Below are 25,474 nucleotides of genomic sequence, written 5' to 3' on the forward strand. Positions count from 1 at the left end.
AATTCAAATTTTTAATTGAAATATGTACAAATCTTAAGTATAAATCAGTTTAAGACTATATTGTAATAATTTCACCAATATTCATTCATTGTGAAAATTATGTTTTAGATACTATTAGTTGTTATTTTAAAACAAGATTAAATAGTACCCATACAGCGTAAAAACTTTCACATATAGGTACTATTCATTAAAATGTACTGTTAAAGTTTATTTTGTTATTTCAAAAATAAATCAGGAATGCTTTTTGTTGTTATTGAAAAATTATGGATGAAATGGAAGTTTTGGCGAAATGGAAAATTTCATAATTTAGTAAAAAGTTTCATTGAATACTTTTTTTTTAAATTGAAATTTTTTAAAATTGTTTCGTTAATTTCTGGGCAGAAAAACAGTATAATAAAAAGTTATGTTACGGTTTTTCGTTGTGTTGGAACAAACCAAATTTTAATTCAAAGTTATACAATTAAAAAAATAAATACTTTGAATATTGTAAATATCATACATTTTTAAGTTTTAAAATTAAAAATTTAACAATTTAATATATTGAAAATAAAGATTTTATTGTGAAAAAACAAAAAAAAAGACAGTTTGCAAATCAATGGCATCGAAATTTGTTTAGGCGTAGATGCAAAGTTACCCGTTCGTACTCCTTTCCCACTTCCCCCTAACTACATATTTCATTATGAAATTTTCAAGATAGTTTTAAGCCGACGGCCACGGCACCACGCTGTGAGTTTATGCAGCCACCCTCTTAAACCGTAACCAAATCGCCCATTTGAACTGGTCTTCTATAAGCGTCTATCTTCTTTGCTTAAACTAAATTAAATATCAGTATTTGACTGGTATGGTACCTCAACTTATTTACCACAAATTTTCAGTCCACCTGACTTTTAATATTTATGATATATAGGTACTCATTATATTAGAATTTGATTTAATTCAACACGTGGTTTTAAAATTCTAAGACAACACTGGAGAATCGTTCAGACTAGTATTATTAATTAAATCAACTTATTTTAATCTTAAATCACACACAATTGTTGCCGAATAGAGATACCAAAGAATATAGACGCTTATAAGCGTATATATTCTTTGGAGATACTAAACTTTATAACCAAAGAATATACACACAGTCGATCCGCCGGATCTTTGCACATCGTCATCATTCTTATTATAGGAAATAAATCAAAACATGTGAGCTGTGAGCCAAACGTATGTCAGAATTATTATAAAAATTAGAAAATGGCTAATATTACAATTGACGTTTTTATACTTCTCTTTTATTTCATTTATTGCATTTAGAAAACTGGATACGTATACATTTATGAACGTGATTTTTCAATTTTTGGAAACCTATAGGTTGTCCAATAACATCTACAGTAAATAAATATTTAAACCATAGTAATAAGAAATTAAAGTATTTTTATTGAATATAAGCAAATATATGGTACTGACATATCGTCAGATGATGTTCCTGTTGTTGGTAAATATCGGTTTAGATTTAAGAAGGTTACAAAAAAGAATAGTAACAAAAATGTGATATGAGAAGACTAAAATGAGAGTAAACAAAAGAGACGTTTTTAAAGATTAGATAAGAACATCTAATAGAAAAAAGAGAAAAAGAACAGTCAGATGAATGACAAGAAACTGCAACTCATGGAAAAAAGAAAAAAATCAAAGAACAACACAAGAATGTACAACAATATTCACAGACAAATACGAAAGGCCCAAGAAAATTGGTTAAAATCACAGTGTGAAGAAATATATTTATTGAAAGAAAAACACGATACGTTTAAAATGCATAAACAAGCAGCTGGTCTTTAGAAATTAAATACAGCTAACAAACTGCGAGATCAACAGAGAAACATCATCACAGATAAAAATCAAGAAATTTGCATATGGACCAAGTTTATCAAAGAACTCTGATGATAGTAGATCCCAACAACCTCCATCCCACATATGTAATGACCACTTACAAATCACATCAAATGAAGTGGAAAAGGCAATATTACAACCAAAAGATGGCAAAGCTCCTGGACCTGACAATGCACATGCTGATCATAAAACTATTTAACACCAACGGTACTCAACTCCTAATAAAAATATTTAATGAACCAAGAACATGGCTGAAGTCACGCCGACGTTTATTGCTGTACCAAAGAAAACAAAATCCGTATCCTGCAGTGATTTGCCGACCATCAGCTTAATGAACCATCTTTTAAAGTTATTTCTAAAAATCATACATCAAAGAATATATAGACTGTGCGAAGAAAAATTCAGCCGTAGTACAAAGTTTAGTTTTCGGAATGCAGTGGGTACGAGAGAGGCTCTCTTTAGCATAAAAAGGCTATTTCAACGATGTAGAGATGTGAACTGCAATACATATGCATGCTTCATTGATTACCATAAAGCATTCAGGTTAATGAACAGAAAGAGTAAAAATTGGGACCATTCCTTAGAAATTAAATGTAGGATAGAGAAAGCCAAATCTACATTTCAAAAATGGCTAAGCTATTCAAATGTCATGATTTATTCACACCCATAAAAATCAGGTTACTACCATGTTATATCTTTCGTATACTATTGTACGGAGTTGAGTCGTGGACTTTCACAGACACTACCTGCAGGAACATTGAGGCTTTCGAAATGTGGCTTTATCGTCGAATCCTGAAGATATCTTATACCGGTCACGTTACTAATCAGGACGTTTTATTAAGAATGGAAAAAGAAAAACAGCTGATAACCACAATAAAAACAGCCAAAATAGAATACCTTGGTCACATCATTAGCAACAACGAAATATATGAATTGCTGCAACTAATTTTACAGGAAAAAGTAGATGGAAAACGAGGCTCAGGAATTCCTGGCTGAAGAATCTATGTATGTGGTTCAACACAACAAATATTTTCAGACCAGCAGTGTGCAAAGTACAAATTGTCATGATAGTCGCCAATATCCAAAACGGGTAGACACTACAAGAAGATCTAAAAAACTGAATATAAATCTACTCCAGTGCTCCATCATCTTGATAATTTTGTTTATTCAGTGTTAAATATGGTTTTCAGACTTAAGTAATCACTTTGTTTTAAAAAATGGTCATACAAAAATTAACACAACGAACTTCAAATAAAGAAATCTATGCATAATAAATTAAAAAATAGAAAACTTGAGCTGGGTAAAAAATAATTTATTATAACAATAATATAATTTAAATATTTATTGAAGCCTCATACACTATACAGCCATGTAGCCAATCATAAATTTAAGAATTCTTCACTGTCAGAATCTGAGCCACTCATATTACCAGTGTCTATTATGATTGGTTTAATGTTAGTGTCAACCATATTTTTTTCTCGGATATACCACTTTGTAATAATTGCATGAGTATGTTTCACACATTTTTCCCAAATTTCTGTGTTACATTGGTTTAGTGCCTCTTTCCACATATTTATAACAGCATTATCAGAATGTCCATCTCTACCAAGATTCTTATTGTAATATGACTTGCAGTTTGCCCAAATTAATTCAATAGCGTTGAATTCACAGTGATAAGGAGGTAGTCTCAACACTTCATGGCCGTGTTCTTTTAGTAGTTCATGCTAACAGATGTTTTGCCAATAAATGCAACTTCTTTATCCCTTAATTCATTACTTATACTTTGCAGAGTAACATGTTTCTCTAAAAAAAAAAAGAACAGATAAGTACAGAATAAACCACACTGTTATAACTAGTTCAATGAAAAAGAAGTAATACTTTGATTTTATAAAACTATAAATTATTTCAAATTAAAAAACTCACAAGAAAATTGACTTAATATCCATTAATGTATTCAGCAGAAATTTTCTTAAACTACTCTCAACAATCTTTTTTACAACATACATTTATATAAAGTATTGATTAAAAAGTACCTTCTGGTTATCATGGTACATGATACCATTATCGGGCATTTCGCATTTTAAGGCACTAATAAAAAATAAAATAAAAATAAAAAATAAAAACGTTTATTGCCATTCTAATATATTTACATTTCAAAACTTAAGATATTTTAGCCTTCTTTCTTCCTCGACGTCCCGCTCGTGCACCGCCAGCTCTTGAAGATTTCTCCTTTCGGTTCCTGGATTTTCCTGGGTGGTGTCCTCGTCTGCTTCTGTAGGTACTAAAATCGGCAAACGTACCTACTTCCCTGCACACGCCTGGTTAGACCCTGATCAGGTGGTCGATCAGTCTATGGGTGGATCTGTGTATCCTCTGGATCCTGTTCTTCTCGAGGATATCCCTGGTCTTTCGCAGTCTTCGAGTGGCCTGGTTGAAGAACCACCTGGTTCTGTTCTCGGCCACTTCCCTTAGTGGCGTGTATCCTAACCTGTTCTTGATTGTAGCATTCGTGACTCTATCCTCCCATGCTGTTCCGTCGATGATTCGGTAGCATGAGTTTTCAGTTGCTTCCAACTTTTTCCAGTGTGATTCCGCAATGGAGCTCCACACTGGAATAGCATACAGAATCACCGACCTAACATATGCTTGGTAGAGCTGAATTTTCTTCGCCTTCGAGAGTGGACTGGACCTAAAAATGAAAGGAAGTATTAGTTTTTTAGCTGCATTAGCTTTTACCTTAGTTTTTTGTGTATGCACCCGGAAGTTGAGTTTTCTGTCGAGGTGGACTCCTAGGTATTTGACCGTCTCTGTTTCCTGAATTCTGTTGTCTCCTACTGTGATCTGGTTCCGTAGTTGTCGTCTATCCTGGCCGAAAATGATGAACTGCGTTTTTTCGGCGTTGATCTTGATTTTCCATTTTTCGGTGTAGTCCGTGATTCTTTCCAGGTGGCTCTCCATGTTATCTATGATTCTTCTTTCGTCTTTTCCGGATGCATACACTGCTGTGTCGTCTGCATACAGGGCTGTAGAAGTCCTTGGATCTGTAGGGAGGTCTGAAACAAAAATGTTATATAAAATGGGTGATAAAATGCTGCCCTGAGGCATTCCTTCCTGGATTTCTTGAATCGTCGACATCTTTTGGTCAGCTGAAACTTGGAATGTTCTATTAGATAGATACATGTCGCAGATGTTGATGAGGTAGTGTGGAAGTCTAGCCTTGTCCATCTTGTAGATTAGTGCCTTCTTCCAAACCGTATCGTAGGCTTTCTCTATGTCCAGTATGGCTAATCCTGTCTTCTGTTTCCTGTTGAATTTTATCTTCGTGTCGCTGATGATCCTTGCTAATTGGAGTTCGCAGTTTCTTCCTTTTCTGAAACCAAACTGGTCTTCTTGGATGACTCCTCTTCTTTCTGTATGCTTCACCAGTCTCTTGTAGATGATTTTTTCTAAGATCTTTCCCATCGTTTCCAGGAGTGATATGGGCCTGTAGCTTTCCGGTCTTCTTCCATCTTTCCTTGGTTTCAGAAGAGGTATAATCTTGGCGTGTTTCCAGTTGTTTGGAAAATGTCCTTTTTCCAGGCAGTATTTGAAGATATAGTACAGTTGTACTATGATCTTCTTCGGAAGTTCCTTGAGGGTGATGTTGTGGATTCCTTCTTGTCCTGGTGCTCTGCTTCCTTTCAGTTTCCTGATGATTTTTGCAACTTCACTTGGGCTGATGTGGTCTTCTTCGTCTATTTGGAACTCGTTCCTTCTTCTGATCCTGTTGTATTCTTGCTCGACTTTCCTCTTTGTTCTTGCATCTGACATATCCTGGTTTTGTCTGTGTGTGGCTGCCATCTTCCTTGATATTGCATCAACTTTTCCTTGGGTGTCGTAGTGTGTTCCCTCGTTGTCCATGATTTGTGGCATCTTTTGTTTTCCTCTTCTTCTTGCCTTCAGCATTTTCCAAACGTTTCCATGGTTTTCTTCAGCTCTTCTGATGTTGTTGTGCCACTGGTTTTCAGTAAGACTTCTCAGTCTTACTCTTATTTCTTCGGATAGGATGTCTCCGTAGTCCTTGAATTCCTGTCTTCTGGTTCTTTGGAATGCTCGTCTGGCCTTGTTTCTATCCTTGATGATGTCCTGTAGTTCTGTTGGGATGATCAGTCCTCTGTTGTTCGTCATGGATTTTGGGATGTTGGCTTCCATTGCTCGTTGGATTCTTCTTGTGATTTCTTCGATCTTTTCTTCCACTTCTTCTGTTGATTGGAATTCTCTCTTCATTTCCATTTGGTTTAGCTGTCTTCTGTAGTTAGGCCAGTTAGCATCTTTCCATCTCCATCTTTCTACTGGTTCTATCCTTGGCAAGTCGACTCTCGATGTCATCCTTCCTATTACTGGTTTGTGGTCCGAACTGCATTCGAAGTATGTTCTGACGTCTTCCATTATTACATCCTTGGTGATGAACAGGTCCAGTGTTGAGTTGTTGTGTTCTCTTATTGGATTGATCCTTGTTGGTTCGTCTGGAGCGAATAACATCCTATCTCTGTCCTCGCAGTATCTTAGTAGAGTTGTTCCTGGTGCTGTGTCCGTCATACATCCCCATGCTGTGTGTTTGGCGTTGAAATCTCCTGCTACGACTACGGTTGGTGCAGAGTTAAGTAAGGCATCCAGTTCTTCTATGGCTAGATCTTCCGAGTGTTTCCTGTAAATTGAGAAAATATTAGCTATACCTACTTTGATTCCAACACTTTCGAAGTGGTGTGTGTCTATCAAAACTTGATTCCATTCTATGTTGTTCTTAACATAGATGGCTACTCCTCTGTCGTTTGGTTCGTCTCTTCTTCCGAATCCATCGTAGTTTGTTATTCTTGGAAGTTGGGATTCCGTCATGTATCTTGTTTCAGACAGGCATATGACATCTGGGTTATGTCTTACCACTGTCTCTCGAAGTTCGCTGATCCTTAGCCTCAGTGATGCTATGTTGAACTGGAGAATCTTCAGGTGTTTATGGTTCATTGTAGATCTCTTCATACTTCATGAAAACCATTGCTTTTTCGGCAAATGATTTTGCTTGTAATAATTCTCTCTTCATATCCTGAAGAATTGCCATCATTTTTTGGACATTAACTACTTCGTTAATTTCCGCCCAGGTGCTTTTGATTCCGTCATTCCTTGGTGACTGTTGTTCTCCTTTGCTTGCTTGTGCATATGATATGCCACTAGAGATCTTCCTGAATGTTGAAGGATGGGGCGCTGGTGGAGCTGTCTTCTGAGGCTGGTTCCTCGCTCTTCTTGCTGCCTGTCTATCGAGATATTCAATGTGCTTGCTGCACATGGGATAATTGGAAGTGTGTGCCTCCTGGCAGTTGCAACACTTTACTTTATTTATCTGTCCTTTCGGCAGAGGGCAGTGTCTTGTTTGATGTCCATTAGCACACTTCATGCATCTGGGCTGCTTGAAGCAATTTCTGGCTGAATGTCCGAACTCCTGGCAGTTGTAACACTGCGTTGCCCTGGAAGGTTTGGAGTAGGCGTCCCATTTCACTCTGATGTTTTGCACTCCATTAATTTTCTTAATCTCCTTTAAATCTTGCTGTTTGTCGACTTGTAGTAAGTAGGAGCTACTTTGTGCTCCTGGCTTCCTGGTTTTGAGTTCGGTAACCTTTCCGATTATGCCTTGCTCTCGTAGATCGGCTTCGACCTCGTCGAGGTCCATTCCTGGAGCCGCCTTCATGACAATCTTCTTCGTAACCTCAGACTTCTTTGTGAAGGTATGGAAGGCCGTAGATGTTGAGATGAAGTCCTGTTTTAATTTTTCGTAGTCTTCGTTGGACCTAAGGTACACCCTTGTACCTGCTTTTCCGGACGGTGATATCTGAAAGTTATTGTGCCCCAATAACTTCGTGATTTCTTTTATGAAAGTTGAGTAACTCCCTATTTGTCCTGCTATGACAAGGGGAGGTACCCTTTCTTTCCTGTTGTTGGCTGTTGGAGTGGCTTCTTCCGTGTCGACTGTAGTTAAAACTTGATAACGGTTTTTAGTTGTAACCGTTCCGCTGGTAGTTGGTCGTTGTCTTGCACCTGCGATGTTTTCGTGGGAATTTCTTCTTTGGCATTTAACTGCTTGGAAGGGTTCCTCCTCCATGATTTCAATATTGTTGGAAGCCATTGTTGCTGTGGTTTCTTCTACTGAATTTTCGACTTGTCCTATTTCGGTATCTTGTAACTGTTCCTTATCCTGGGCGGGTCCACCTCTCCTTGAGGTGGGCCTGAAGCTTCTGTTCTTGAATAATTTCCTGTGAAGTGGGAATTCTCGTCTTATTGGACTGGAAGCTGAAATTAGATCTGCAATTTTATTAGTAATAACAGTTTTATCGTCTTTTTTAGTCTTGAAAAAGACTAAATCAGAGATATCCTGATTTTTCTTACATGAAAACAATTCAGTCAACGTAAACCGTTCAGTTTACCGCCGACTGGATTGGGTTGGGGTAGCTGTTTTGTCGTCTCCGGTGTAATTAATAAACATAGGAAAATCACCTGATTGCAACTTGGTGCAAGTTTCCATGTTTATTAATCTGTCCAACTATTGCGCAATATGGTGTAATATTGCGTAGTTGGCCGGTACGCTCTTATTGTGGCATTATCTTGAAGAGACAATGCCAATGTGGTTTTATTAGGTGGTGGAAATAAAACACATTCTTTCTAAGGAGAAAAAAACTCAGCTTCAGAGTCTTAGAAAGAAACAGAGCCCTTCGAGCTAAGTGCTCTAGGGAGCTACCCTACACGGGTAAAACCATGAGTTGTACACTACTGACACTACTCACTTGAGATCCGAAAATGTCCCATATTTAAAGATAAATTAACTTTTATATGAAACTTTTTCATTTCTCAACCAATGAAATTTAATTATTTGTTCCAGAAGGAAGGGCGATGCACATCGAGATGCGTGATTGGTGGCATCTGATGACAGTTTGACGTCAGTCGCTCGGACCTAAGCCAAGAAGCAGGAAAATAGACTGTGATACTATGGTCAACCTTCCAGTTGCGAGTCTCACCGTCTACTTTTAAGGCACTCTAACCTAGCCAAGCTTTTATATGACAGTTAACATACTCTTAAATGGTGTCAGAGTTGCCAAGTCTCCAGTTTTTTCATACTCTCAAATAATATTAAAGAAATGCATATAAAAATTAATAGGAAATGCATTGAAATTATATAAAAATTCATAGATTTTAGTTAAATTAAAGATAATCAAATGCATATACAATAAAATTGATTACAATGATATAAAAAATTATTAGTATTAATTAAATTACCGTATATAATAGAAATGCATTGAAATTATATAAAAATTTATAGATTTTAGTTAAATTAAAGATAATCAAATGCATATACAATAAAATTGATTACAATGATATAAAAAATTAATAGTATTAATTAAATTACCGTATATAATATTTGTTTTATACTTATTTAAAACTTATAGCTTCTCATAACACAAATTATAATTTCGTAAAAGTAACTTATATTTTAAACCTTCGTATACATTTTACAAAAAAAATATGGCAAGTTTTATACTTATTTAAAATTTGTAGCTTCTCATAACACAAATTATTATTTCGTAAAAGTAACTTTATATTTGTAACATTCATATACATATTTTACTAAAATAAATACGGCAACACTGTGACGCGGTGCCTTGAGGAAATATATTTGGTTAGGTTAGAGTGCCTTAAAATGCGAAATGCCCAAAATATGTATATTTAAAGTATGAAAAAGGATTGATTATTTAAATCAAACGAAAATAATTTATAAAAATATTACACTCTGTCAAGACAAAATTTCCAATTGTCATGTCAATTGTCAGTAGACGAATCAATCAGAGATCATTGTTCTATGGCTGTCTTTGTTCAATGCATGGTGTTGTGTATGGACAGGCGGTTTAAGTTAATAGTTTTAGTTTCTGTGAGTAGGAAAGAGACGTAACATAAAAAATAATTCGTGAATAATGTCATACTTGTGCAAAGATCCGGCGGACCGACTGTAGACGTCTATATTCTTTGTTATAACCAAAGAATATAGTTGGGTAAAAAAAGAGTAAAGCGACATTTGAAGATTTGTATCGGTACTACAAATCATGATACTATGATTAAGAAGATAAGATATTGCGCATAAGTCGTGACGTAATTGGAGACCTGCACGTTCGTAATGTCAGTTTTTTGTATGTGTCAATAAATAATCTTTAATAAATAGTTTGGAGATATGCTTTTGTGTACGATTATTGTAATTATTAAACCTTTTTTTAATATTATTATTTTGCTAATCGAATAATTTCATCACAGAATGTATAAAAATCCCATTTAACTTTAACAAGAATTCAAATTCTGGTCTCCAATGACGGCATGCGCGAACACGACCGATTTTGTGCTACGGGAAGATCCTATCTTGTTATTCATAGTATCATGCTACAAATGACATTTAGTTTAGTTTGACCTTGAGCTACCTACGTGAAACGTCTAGTTATTAGTGGTCTGTGGTTATAACCAGAGAACAGGTCCGTTCTCTGGTTATAACTATCATAGAGTAATCGAACACACATGTGTTCGGTTGTTCTCTGTAACTATAACTCTGTAACTGTAACCCCGTACCGTATTCAATAGTCGGTACTCAAGCTCGTGCTTGAGCACGTGCTCCGCCAAGTCGAACTTACCATAGATAAAATTACACCTAGATTGGTAACAGAGTAACAGGGATAGCCAAGGTCAAATCATGTTCGGATTAGGCGCCCATTCGTTTGGTAGCGCTGCTAGTCTCGTTCTTGCGCGGAGGGAGTGTGCTGTGATCAAGTCAAAGTTGAGTTTAGACAAATACGGCGCCATATTTGTATTTGTTTTATTTGTTATAATTTATTTTATAATGTAAAATTTTTTATATAAATAGTGCAAAATCGTACAATTTTCGACGATTTTTTATTATGGAATCGAACACATTACATGGAATAACAATGTAGAGACGAAGAACTGAACAAAAAAGATGTGTTCCAGATTGCATGGATACTACTGGCAAGCAATACCGTTTTTTAAGTCCAGGACATTATATGGATATGTTTGATAAATGGGTGAATGCTATTAAGAGCCCTAATTAGAGAATGCTGCAAAAGAATGCTGCATTTTAAAGAGGAAGATATAGTCAATGTTGGAAATAGCGGTATTACGAGAACAGCCGTTCCGAGTTTGTTTTTACCAGGACCAGGTAAGAACTATTATACCACCGACCTATATTTTTATTCACATTATATCTGACCTTTTACTTATAAAATTAGTTTATAAATTTAACCTAAAATTAAGTATATATTATAAAACCAGTCTTACTTAGCTTAGTATTTGAATTATTTGTAGGTGGTGGTTCAACAACTATCTTAAAAAGCATCACCTTAGAGAGGGTTCGGCATAAATTTCTACAGGTGTGCGCCTTTCAAAGTTGGATTAGATTAGCAGACCATGACTACACTATCATGGAGAGGTCTATGGTCTTTTTAATTCTTTATTAAAAGATATCAATGTCAACAGTAAAGATATTAACCGATTTATATAACTATAGAAAGCTGCCATTTTATGTTGAATAGGATGATGTGAATCAGCTGGTATAACTGTGCCAGTATGGGTTGGCTTTCTATAAATATCAAGAACAATTGTATTATTGTTTAATGTTAAAGTTAAATCTAGAAAATTTAACCCTACAATGCATGATTTTTTGAATTTATTCCAAAAAAATATTTTTGGTTAGGTATTAGTGCTGTGAATGGGTAAAAAATATTTAAAAAAATCTTTTGCTTTTTTATTATATATATATTTTTTTTAAATGTATCACATATGCTACAACATGCACTTATGATACAAAAAAAGGAAAAATGATCTTAACCCTACAATGCATCATGTAGCATATCTGCTACATATAAAATATTGAAGAGTTCCATTTTCATTAACAGTTTATTGACGGAAGTTACCAAAACAATTTTTATTTTTATTCAAACATAGGTGAACTTTGCATTTTTCACAAAAAATAAAAGAAAATCCTTTGCAGCCGGGTATTTTACATCATTGCCTGGTATTACTCCAGTTTGGAATGTGACCGAAGTTCTCAGTTCTTACATCTTTTGGAGGAATTGCGGTTGAAGATGATTTTTTCTTTTTCTGTTCTAAATTTTGGTCAAAAGAAGAAGATGACCTTCCCCTCTTTTTTGAACCATTCTGCCCAACGTTGCACAGACAATTGGCGATTTCAGCACGAAATTTTTCCATTGACATTGTAGCTCTGTTTCCTATTTACCTCTCTACCCTCCGATAGAGTAGCCATGCGTTGATGATAGTAATGTCAACTAAATGATAAAAAATTCTGCAGTACCATTTTCTGGTTCTCATTGAGATTTTGTAACGCCCTAAAATACTATCTAAAAGATCCACTCCGCCCATATGTTTGTTATATTCTAACACTCAGTTTGGACATGGTACTTCCACTCGTGTTTTCTCTTTTTTATCAAACCTTTTCACTTCTTGAACTGGAGAAGAACCCATGTATGTAGAAAGTAATGTGACTGCTTTATTATCCAGCCATAAAACTGAGACAAACGGAGCATTTTGAAAAGAAGCTACATATTCTTCGAAAGAACCTCGCGTTTTTTTTTTTTAACAGTATCACTAGAAAATTTGCAGTTGGGCAAACGATTCCTTCTCACTGTTCCTAACGAAAGAATGCCATTTGAGAATAAATATGACATCAGAGGAATTCCTGTATAATAATTATCAAAATAGACAATGTAATTGCAGTTTTTGAGAATTGACCGGCACAAGTGTATAATAACGTTTGCTGAAGCCCCAAGATCAGGCTCATTTGGAAAACGGTACTTATCAGAATTTTCTTGGCCCGAGTATATTTCAAATTGGTACGCATATCCCGTAACACCAGATAAAACAAATAATTTATAGCCCCATTTGTGAGGCTTTAGTGGCATGTACTGTTTCATGTAGTGTCGGGCCTTTGTTGCACACATTTGCTCATCTACAGATAGACACTTTTCAATTGGAGTTTCAAATGGATTTAAAGAGTCAATAACTGGCCGCAATTTATGCAGACGATCATGATCCGCATGATCTTTAGGAAGCATTTTTGTGTTATCATTGAAGTGTAGCATTTCACGAATTTTTTCAAATCGATTGATACTCATCGTGTTTTTTATTTTTTCAAATCCATATTCCTCGGACCAGTATCTTCTGAGCGCATGGTAAAGCACATGGTAAAGCAGTTTTCCATTAAGTGAATTCTAAATTTTTGGTTTTCTATGCTAGATTCACCAATTTCCAAACTCATTGTATTTTTCGACTTAACCATTTCCTTCATGATTATATGGTGTTGTTCTACTTGAATATATTCCTTTAGAGTGTAGATAATTAATAAATTCTTGTGAAGTAAAGCTAGTTCTCCTTTTTAGATTTGATATATACCGTCATTCTATATAAACCAAATAGTGATTTAATCTGTAATTGGTTAGAATTGCTTTTCTACCAGATAATGTCTGCATTTTTTTTAATACTTCAACTCATTTGCTTTTTTTCAATTGCATAATGTTTTCATTCAGAATATGTGAGGGTATGTGTGAAAAAAGCAATTGGTTTTCCAGATTGATTGATTCGCTTATGTAATCGTAGATTAATTTTTTAAAAGCATGTACTTATCTTTATCTTCTAGGGATTTATCTTTAGATTCATTGCTTTCTAAAAAATTCTTGAATGTTATATACTTACCAATGTTTGAATTCTTTGGTGGAAGTTTGACAGTTTGGATCAGCCTCTAGTTTATCTGGTCTAAAGTACTTCCCGATTGTAAATTCATGCGAATAAAATTGTAGTAAAATGTCTTTTGCAGAATTAGACTTTTATTCACATAAAACTTGATAAGAATGACAAAACAATTATTTAAATACTGACCAGTTCTTGTCACAACATTAAGAAAACTAAATTATACTACACGTGGCTTGTATTATTAATATTTCTTGTAACACATATAACATTTCTTGTAACATTTTTATAAATAAAGATTTTATTCTATATTTTATCCTTTAATTTTTTTAACCACTTTGGCATTTTAATGTAATGGAAAATAAATATAGTCCCAACATAACAAGAAAACCCAAAAAGTATACAAAAAATATTTATTATCGTATAGGATAAGGATTTTTCTTGTTATTTTAGGATTATATCGATTTTCCTTTACTTTAAAATGAGTTTACAATCCTAGGTAATATTACTAAACTTTTGAATTTAGCGCCATGTATATATAGTTACGCGTCCGATCACTAGGTGATGCGCCAATCATTGTTTTATTCCTTAACACCATCGAGTTAGAATCTAAACTCGATGCTTAACACGGAAGTTTCCATGCTAGGTGGTAGTGTGCTATGGAACTTACGTCAAAGTCATGCTCAAGTATTTGTTGTGTTCTATAAACGATACTTCGGGTATTCTCGTACAAGATTGATCTCAAGCACGAAAATTAGGGATTTTAAGTAAATTTGATAGATGGCATCCAATAAAAAGAAGATTCTGTCAATTATTATCATTGTCACCAAACTTTATTTAAATATTTTTAGCGCCAAATTTAGCTTTATTGAAGAAGAGGCATGTTGTGTATTAAAAAAATTAATTTTTAATAAATCATTTTAAGGTATGTAATATATTATAAAAAAATATGCATTCGAGGAAATAAATTTCAATTATGTCGATTTTTAGATGAGCGGACATTGTACTAAATATGCAGTGTATTCAACAAAAGGAAAGGTGTTTTTAATCCAGCTGGTAAAGGAAAATAATACTGGTTTTTACTACTAATTTTAAATAAGTGTTTATTCCTTTCACAAAACCTTTCCTTATCAAATATAAAATTAATTACACGTTTAAAATATTAGTATTCTTTATTTAAAAATATATTTATAAACCTTCACGATAAGTAAATTTGAAAGTAACAATTTATAAAACTAAAAAATGGAATAATATCAGGCTTGTTAAATATAAAATAATATAATAATCGCTTTACAACCACCATAGTATACATTAAAAACAAAATCACAAAAAAAAAATAACCAAAACTAGTATTTACATTTAGAATTTTTAACAGTTTTCAATATAATACATTAAGTACAAAATAAGAATAGTTATTATATAAATGATTGTTTTAAAAATCCATAACTATAGATTACTATTAAACTTTGGAATAATTCAAACCTTTTTTTGGCGAATGTTTTTTATTTGCAATTATAATAGCTACTACTCCATTAGTAGTAGTGTTTGTTATTACTGTTACATATTGCCATAAGTATATTTAAGATTACTTACCATTTGAAGCACATTGACATATTCTATAGGAACAACAGGTGTCATATTACAAGTATTGCTTGAAATTCTTATTATATGTACAGGTAAGATTTCTCAAAATTATCATACATAACAACTCTTTATTTTGAACTGGAAAAGCAATGGATGGAGTCAGATAATTCTGATGTTACAGTAATTAAATTTATATGTCCTCCTATCTGGTGGGCCTTCTTTTGTTCTACAATTATCTAAGTATGAAAATATAGTAAATTTACCTCTTCCAAATACTTCTGTGTTGTCCCAAGGACAGACGATGCTTACATATATGTCGGGAACAGCAACTTTCACAAACTCCATACCTACATCAGGCTTTGGCTTTTTTAAAGGGCCATCACCTGTAGCCAGCATGCTGTTGTTTCTCTGCATTTTCTACTATAAAAATTTTGCTTGAATAAATAAAAGTATTTTACCTCTGTTTCAATTTGTTTTACAATTTTCGTAGCTGTTCTGAAATCCTTAATATATCTACCTCAGGCTGGCAGTTATATAATACGCTGTATTGTACTCCCAACCCTTCTTTTTTCATTAAGGAAGCACCGTTTGTCCTTTTATTCTGTACAGTATTATTTTCCTTTACCAGCTGGATTAAAAACACCTTTCCTTTTGTTGAATACACTGCATATTTAGTACAATGTCCGCTCATCTAAAAATCGACATAATTGAAATTTATTTCCTCGAATGCATATTTTTTTATAATATATTACATACCTTAAAATGATTTATTAAAAATTAATTTTTTTAATACACAACATGCCTCTTCTTCAATAAAGCTAAATTTGGCGCTAAAAATATTTAAATAAAGTTTGGTGACAATGATAATAATTGACAGAATCTTCTTTTTATTGGATGCCATCTATCAAATTAACTTAAAATCCCCAATTTTCGTGCTTGAGATCAATTTTGTACGAGAATACCCGAAGTATCATTTATAGAACACAACAAATACTTGAGCATGACTTTGACGTAAGTTCGACTTGGCGCAGCACGTGCTCAAGCACGAGCTTGAGTACCGACTATAAATACGGGGCTAAGTGACTGTAAACTTCATTTTGGTCACTTTCCTAAAGTGTTGCAGAAATTTATTGTACAGTCTGTCCCAAACCCTTCTTTCAGTGCGTCACTAATTTTGACGCCATATAGGATTTTAAGAATGTCGAGAATTATTGCATGACATTTTAGTTAAATCTGACAGTTGAAGGATCGTAATCGGCTAAATGTGAAAAGATTATTTTTTGAAAATGTGGAGTAAAAACTTTAAGAATTAAATTTTTTTTTTATTTACATATTAGAGGTCCCGTCCTATATAAAAAAATTTATTGCACATTATATTGGAACGACAGTTTGTCATAATTCCTATTCTATACATTCCAAGGAAAGTGCTTAATTAGCTAAGATTTATTTATGTATTTATTATTATTTATTACAAACACTATGGCTAAAATGTATAGTATTTATACTACTAATTTGAATATTTTTTAGAATAATTTAAAACTTACTTCACAAACGGCAGAAACTGGTAATAAAGTTGTCCCAGCCTCTTTTTCTAATTGAAAATAATTTAATAATTTTAATATTAGTCTTTGTTCATTCTCGGCATATTTAAAATATTTTTATGACAATAAATACAAAATTAAATTTTAAATTTTCACTGTAAAATATCTGAAAATACTAACCTGGAATGACAATTATCATTTTATCAGTTGACATTGTCAAAGTACTGTCACTATCGAGACCATCTGCCATGTCAAATTATAGGGGAAATGTGCCTATGATGGACCCCTTAAGGAAAAAGCTCCATAATAATTTTAATTATTTTCTTAGCAAGCTTTAAATATGACCACATAACGTCTTGTTATTTGTAGAATATGCAAGTGTTTCAAATTTTGATAAAAATTAAAATGACAAAAGTTATTCATATTTTACTAAAATCCTGTTAAGGGTCCATCATGGGCATATATGCGCTTATGATGGACCCTTTGATACGCCCATGATGGACCCGTTGCATTTTGTATAAAATAAATACCAAATTATTTTATTAAACCAAAAGATATTCTAAACGATAAATAATATTACAAATAGGTATTTACATCTGCACATTTATTGTGACACCAATTCTTACATACTTGACAACAAATCCATTTTTCTTTGGATCGTGAATGAGAAAATAGTTCATTATAGTAAATGCAAGCTGCATCGTCCGAGTCGTCTTCTTCAAAAGAAGATTCACAATCGTCTTCAGAACTGTTTGTAGTTGAAGCACGAACTTGCCTTTTCACTTTACTTGCGTCTTGTTTTCTTTTTTTTTGCTTCTTTTTCTGCAATTTTTTGTTTTATGTCATCTTTTTTACCCTTTTTCTGAGTTACTTCAGATACTCCAGCTAAAGGAGGAGGACAAATATCTTCGACCGAGATGTTTAGGACTGACGATGATCAGTGATTTTTGATAAACCTTCTAATGCCCTAATGTTCCGGTAGTGAGTTCTCATCAGAACATCCTGATAGTGGGTTTTGTTCATAATTTTCTCTATGTATTATACGGCAAAACTTGACAATACTCGAAGACATCTGGATTGAACGGTTGTATTCCTGTCTTTTTAAATATGCTCTATTAAAGATACTGGCTACAGTAAATTGGGTAACTGTTTTACCTGGATTCTGTCGCAGCCATAATTGAATTTCTTGACCGTAGTAAGTTTGAAGTGGTCTAAAAAATCCTACGTTCAAGGGTTGAACGTGATGAGAGCAGTGAGCAGGAAAACAAAACATAATAATACTTGGTTGATTTTAGAAGCCTCTGAATACCTTAAAAAATGTTGCAGCCAGAGACAGAAAATGTCGGAAGTCATCCATCGTTTTTCTTGAGCGAAGGCTACACTTCCAGTAGGTGCATCGATTATAAGTTCGTCTTTCGTTCTCTGTCGAGGAAAAATCAAAGCAGGAGGAACATATGTTCCAATTGCATTCATTGCACATACGACCGTAACATGTAGACCGCGCTCTGCACTACTTAAAGCACCAACTTGTTTGCAACGTTTACTAGCATAAATCTTCTGCGATCTCTTTTGCACAGTTGTCAAACCGGACTCGTCCATATTATAAATGTTTTCTGGTGGAAATTGAAACTCGTCTAATGTATGCGCTAATTTTGTAAAATAGGCACATATATTTGGTTTATTAAAAGCTTGAGCCCTTGCCAACGAAGTATTTTCTGGAGTTCGTAATGATATTCGAGGATTTCGCTTTAAAAAGCCTCTGAGCCATTTCCACCTTTTCTTATTAAAACTGTGGCTAATATTGTTTCTTTCAGCTACTTAGTATACAAGTTTTCGTAAATATTTACTGTTCAGGCCAAAAAAACCCGCTTCCATGGTGATAATATGGTCAGCAATTTCCTTTTCAATAGCAGTGGAAAATATTGATCTTTGTCCTCCCAAATCGCCTTTGGTACTTCCTTGTTGCTTATTAAAGCGCCTTTTCAAAGTCGTTTTTGGAACGTTAAATGTTTTTGCTGACAGCTTAAACCGGATAGTTTTTTCTTGTATTCTTTTAAAGCTTACTGTATATTACTCTCATTCCACTGTTGCCTTTTATGAGGATTCATCCCTGTATGTATTATGTTAATCGTTAAGTAGAAACTTATTTCCTGTTTCCTATGATGGACCCCTAGTCCGTCATAGGTAATGACAAAGGGTTCCATCATAGGCAAATAGACAAGACAGTAAATTTAATTCTGTTACTTTTGTTTTGACCATTCTAACCTAAAACAAAGTATAGTATTTGACAAAGAAAGTGTAGTCATGTTATACAAAACAAAAGCAACACTTAGCTTAACGTATGTTACCAGTAAAATATTACTTATCAAAAAATTTTATTAGATCAGCAACGCCAAATTTTAATTTTATTTCACAAATTTACTGTTATAACCGCTAATGGTCTGAAACTTTGCAAATACTAAACTACAAACTTCGTGCGCAAGCGGCAACCGGCAATGTGCATGTAACCGCGCCATATTTGAAATTATAGCAGGGGGTCCATCATAGGCAGGGGTCCAACATAGGCACACTTCCCCTATTTATGCGCATCATTGATTGGATATCTATTTAGCGTATTCTAAACTCCAACTAATTATATATCCGTAAGTAGAATTCGGTTTAATATGCAAATACCCGTAAACGATATATAATTTTCTAAGTTCTATGTATAATAATCACAGACTCACGTTTTTTTCTGTCACTTCTAGCTTAATGCGTTAGAGAGAATTCGATCAACTGTGACGCACTGAAAGAAGGGTTTGGGATGAACTATACAGAATTACCAATGCCATGCCGACGCGTCGACGTATACAACGTATTGGCTGTGAGTTTCACCAGTAGCGCTCTCTCGCGGTTTGAAACTTGTACTTTTCTTGTAAAACCGGTGTAAGTGAAATATGACAAAACGAGAAAAATAGATATTTATCTCAAAATACACAGATTATGAACTGAAATATTATTGTAAACTGATTACTGAACGAATACACAGAATGAATAATAAAAGTAATTACGCTTTTTTATTTTATTCGTTATAATTATAATATGTAAGATATAAGTTCCTGCGACTGGATGACTACTTACGCAAGAGGCCATTGAGAAAAAGACGAAGTTTATGTGAAAATATTTAAAGGTTAAAGGTTACCTTACCTTACTTACTTTTGTGGAGTGTTTATGTTTACTACTTGAAATATATTTAAAATGGAACAAAGACCTAATTATTATATAAATGCAATACATAAAGTGTTGCTTTTGGGTCTTCTACACTATGTGAGGCAAAAACGACGAGAACGTAGCTCAATATAATATATATTATATTATCAAACAAAACAGCTAACATTTATTGACAATTAATTGAAATAAATATTAATCCATCCAATAATCTGACACATGATACATATATTATGACATATATTATGTCAAAAAATGTCGGATACGACAATCCAATATATTCGTACAAAAAATTTCGTATTTCGTGTCATCGGATATCAGATCTGTCAAAATCCAGTTTACACCTCTTGTTTTCATTTTTCATTCTGTTTACTGTTTTTGCTCAGCGTTATTTTTTGTGTGCGTAGGCCTTAGTACTTAGATATCAATTTGTTTGAATTTTATCAAAATGGATATTAAACATTAAACTGGATTTAAGTCTATATCACATGATATCCCATATCAACCAGTTACACCAAAAAAGGGGAAAGATTTAGTTGATGCTGGGCATGTACGCAATGTTTCGAAATATAATAGCTGCATCCAGGCCTCAGGTACATAACTAGGGCTCATTTCTGCATCAGATTTTCTTCCTCCAAGAAAATGATCACTGCAAATTAAATGATGACTTTTTGGAGTCCATAATGATCCATCCTCGCTACAAAATCAATTATTTTTTTATTTTACACCATAGAAATATTATGTTGTTTGTATTATAGGTTATTTACTTACTTTTTCTTATTGATAGCAATAATCCACTTTTCTCTTTGAACTGTTTTATGCTTGGCAACAGGAAATGAATAAAATTTACAATCACTGATATACCCAGTATTTTTACATGTATCAATACAACAGCTGCTATATCTTTTTTTTTTGAAAAATCCATATTCGCCATTAATTGAAAATTTACAAGTTAAATGCAGAAAACTGCCACTAACAGCGCTGGTGAAAACTGTCATATCCCCTCTACTCATCGGCTCACAGCGAATAGGGGAGAGGCGGGAACAGTGACACACAGGGAACAGTGACACATTTAAAATCCTAGTAGAAAATATGTTAGCAAGTTGGTGATATTGTGGAATTTTACAGTTGGTATAATAAGAATACTACTTGTCTTATCATGGTACAATGAATACACAATGTATATTCATTGTACCATGTTGTCTTATAAAAAGTTGACAGAATCTGTTGTGTTTGGAGAAAATCGCATGTTTGTGTTTTGTTAGTGCAGAAGTATTTTGTCAAGGGTGTTTTTAGTTGTTTACTACGAGGAAACAAACCTGAATTATTGGATTGTGTTCTGGGTCGTAAAAAAGTCGTATAAAATGTAAGTAATAGCAATAAAATTTCTTTAAAATCTTTGTAGATTAACAAAAAATTTACAAATTTTTGTATAAAACAGCATTGTGGGTACAGTGACACGAATATTGATAGGGAACAGTGACACGATGTGTCACTGTACCCTTCTTGTGAATTTCATAAAATCTTGACAGCAAATGAGTGCTGGAAAATCATATTAGGGTCTAAGAAGCTTTTGTTAATTATGAATTTACATTACAGATGGTACGTCAGAAGAAAACGGATAAGACAGTGGGTAGATTCAATGAAGATTCTATGAGGGAAGCAGTCAATCTAGTTATCAGTGGTATATCAATTCGTCAAGCTGCTAGAGAGAAAAACTTAAGCTTTAAAACCGTAAGCAGATACGTAAAGAAATACAGAGATGATCCCGAATGCCGAATGGCTCCTAACTATAAAATAAACCAAATATTTTCTTTGGAACTAGAGGAAGCTCTCGTTGATTATATCATAACGTGTTCAAAAATGTTTTACAGTTTAACAATTACCGATTGTCGCAAACTTTCATATGACTTAGCGAAAGCAAATAAATTAAAAATTCCAAAAAATTGGGAGGAGGAAAAAAAAGCTTCAGTCGACTGGTATAAAGGATTTCGTTATTGACATCGTACAATATCCTTAAGAACTCCAGAGGGATGTAGTCTAGCAAGAGCAGCAGGATTCAATAAAGAAAATGTAAACTTATTTTTTAATAAGTTGGAAATAGTTTTGCAGCGACATCCAAATTTTTCAAATGGATTCAGAATTTACAATTTAGACGAAACCGGAACTTTGACAGTTCAAAACAATTCGACAAAGGTGCTAGCCAAAAAAGGCACTAGACAAGTGTCTAAAATTCAAAGCAGTGAAAGAGGTACACTTGTTACCACATGCTGCATTGTAAGTGCAAATGGAAGTGCAATCCCACCCGTAATGGTATTTCCGAGAGTCCATTTTAAAAGCCATATGTTGGCAGGAGCGCCATGTGGGACGTTAGGCTTGGCTACGAAAGCAGGATGGATGAACACAGAATGTTTTATTGAAGTTTTAAAACATTTCATTAAACATACTTGTAGTTCAAAAGCTAACCCTTCACTATTAATCATGGACAACCATGAGAGCCATATATCTCTTGAAGCTATCATTCTGTGCAAAGATAATGGGGTCACTGTTTTGACTGTGCCTCCTCATTGCACCCATCGGTTGCAACCATTAGATGTGGGTCTGCTAAAACCGTTTCATATATTTTACAACGATGCTTTAAGTTCGTGGGAAAAAGCTAATCCGGGCACACCTGTGACAATCTACCATGTAGCATCATTTGTGGGACTCGCTTACCCCAGATCTATGACACCTGTAAATATATCGGCAGCTTTTAAAAAAACTGGAATATTTCCCTTTGACCGTCACGTATTTAATGATGATGATTATTTCGCAAGCCAAGTTACAGAACGACCATTAGTTAATTCACCAAATATTGATCCAAAACCATCTACCTCGACAGGAGGTACCACAGATAACTCTATCAAGAACCAGGACGTAACTCCATTACAGAAATTGTCACCTTCATCCACAAGTGGAAGAAAATTGACATTTGTAAGTCCATCAGCTATTCGTGAATATCCAAAAAAAAATGTCTGACAATTTCGGTTAAAACTAGAAGAAAAAAAGGCAAGACTATGATTGCTACTGACACTCCAGAGAAAAACGAAATTGAAAGTAATAGAGCCAAAAAAGCGAAAACAGTTAAAAGAAGCATAATCTCAGAAGACATTAAAAACAATGATGATGTTATTGAGTCGGAAGACGAAGATGGTAAAACTTATAGTCTCCATAATTCTGACACGTCAGAGGGAAGTGAAATATTTTCAGATAGTGATGATGAAGACCTATGTGATTTGACATTAGATCCAGCCAAAATTTGCGACATTAAGATCAATGATTTCTTATTAGTGAGACTCAAATATGAAGCCCATTCCAATAAAGAAATCGAAAAATATTATATTGGGAAAGTTGTGGTGATAAACACCATTGGTACGATGGAAGTCAGTTTTTTACGTAAAAATTCAAAAAATGTCACATGCTTTGTGTTTCCATGTGTCACAGACATTGGTGTTATATTCAACAACCAGATTATAAAAATTTTGGACCATCCAAAAATTAGCAGGGGTCGACACTTTTTTCCTAATGTTAAAACGGACTTGATTTCATAGAAAACAACAAGCATTTATAATATTTTTCTATAGATCAATAATAAAGATACGTTTTTATTGTTTAATTAGTCCTAAATAATAATACTTACATATTACAGTTGAAAAATGTCTTTGTGTCAGTGTACCCTTCATACCAGGGAACACTGACACAATGCAAAGTTTCAGACTTTTTTTTAAATCTATTTGTTTTCTTAATTTATAGCAATGTAGTCATTCATGATGTATTTGCAACACAATAACACGTCCAAATTGATATTTGCAAGTAAAATCCTATTAATGGTCTAGCGATGACAGAAATTCAAATTTTTCTGTGTCACTGTACCCACCTCTCCCCTACTTAGGTAAATGTGAAGTGTTTTACTTCTGTATAAGTTTTTTAAACGATGGTATACAGCCAACTACTGGCATTTTCCCATTAATTTTTATATAATGTTTTGTTATGAGAAGCCACAATTTTTGAATTCATAATAAAAAGCATTCATAAAATAGTATTTTTTACTTTAAATATAGCTAAATATTTAGTGTATTCTTTTGTTTAACCTAATTTTTTTTTCATTTAACTTTACTTTATTCTGTAGTTTTTAAAGTTTCTAAACTATTAATTTTTACCTTAAGCATAATTTTAATGGTTTTTATTATATAAGTATTTTAAATGTAAATATTTATAGTTATAAGTATTTTAAATGTAAGATATAAGTTTATTTTATAATATTTATAGGTATAATTTTAATGCTTTTAATTATATATATATATATATATATATATATATATATATATATATATATATATATATATATATATATATATATATATATATATATATATATATATATTTCACGTTTTTTTAATTATATATGTATTTTTTAATTTTAAATTTTCATTTCATATAATATAAATCTTGCCCATAATTTTATATGTGAGAGTGTGAAATAATTGAGTATATGGCAACACTGACGTATATTAAGCTTACATTTAACATAGATAAAATTACACCTAGATTGGTAACAGGGATAGCCAAGGTCAAATCATGTTCGGATTAGGCGCCCATTCGTTTGGTAGCGCTGCTAGTCTCGTTCTTGCGCGGAGGGAGTGTGCTGTGATCAAGTCAAAGTTGAGTTTAGACAAATACGGCGCCATATTTGTATTTGTTTTATTTGTTATAATTTATTTTATAATGTAAAAATTTTTATATAAATAGTGCAAAATCGTACAATTTTCGACGATTTTTTATTATGGAATCGAACACATTACATGGAATAACAATGTAGAGACGAAGAACTGAACAAAAAAGATGTGTTCCAGATTGCATGGATACTACTGGCAAGCAATACCGTTTTTTAAGTCCAGGACATTATATGGATATGTTTGATAAATGGGTGAATGCTATTAAGAGCCCTAATTAGAGAATGCTGCAAAAGAATGCTGCATTTTAAAGAGGAAGATATAGTCAATGTTGGAAATAGCGGTATTACGAGAACAGCCGTTCCGAGTTTGTTTTTACCAGGACCAGGTAAGAACTATTATACCACCGACCTATATTTTTATTCACATTATATCTGACCTTTTACTTATAAAATTAGTTTATAAATTTAACCTAAAATTAAGTATATATTATAAAACCAGTCTTACTTAGCTTAGTATTTGAATTATTTGTAGGTGGTAGTTCAACAACTATCTTAAAAAGCATCACCTTAGAGAGGGTTCGGCATAAATTTCTACAGGTGTGCGCCTTTCAAAGTTGGATTAGATTAGCAGACCATGACTACACTATCATGGAGAGGTCTATGAGCTTGCCTGCTTTAAGTGTGAGGAGGGACCTGTCCCTCTCTTGTGAGTGAGATTGGTCTTAGAGTACCATATTACCATGGTTTGCCTCATCTATGTACTTTTAATGTTCCATTT

At 33.5% G+C, this 25,474-nt stretch overlaps 1 protein-coding gene across 1 annotated transcript in view; it reads right to left on the reverse strand.

Annotated features, from left to right (window-relative positions):
- The window catches only part of LOC140439729 (uncharacterized), a 150,914-nt gene that overhangs the window by 80,973 nt on the left and 44,467 nt on the right, over positions 1 to 25,474 (reverse strand). The gene's annotated exons all lie outside the window — the stretch shown is intronic.

This window comes from Diabrotica undecimpunctata, chromosome 4, assembly GCF_040954645.1.
Source record: "Diabrotica undecimpunctata isolate CICGRU chromosome 4, icDiaUnde3, whole genome shotgun sequence".
NCBI lineage: Eukaryota > Metazoa > Arthropoda > Insecta > Coleoptera > Chrysomelidae > Diabrotica > Diabrotica undecimpunctata.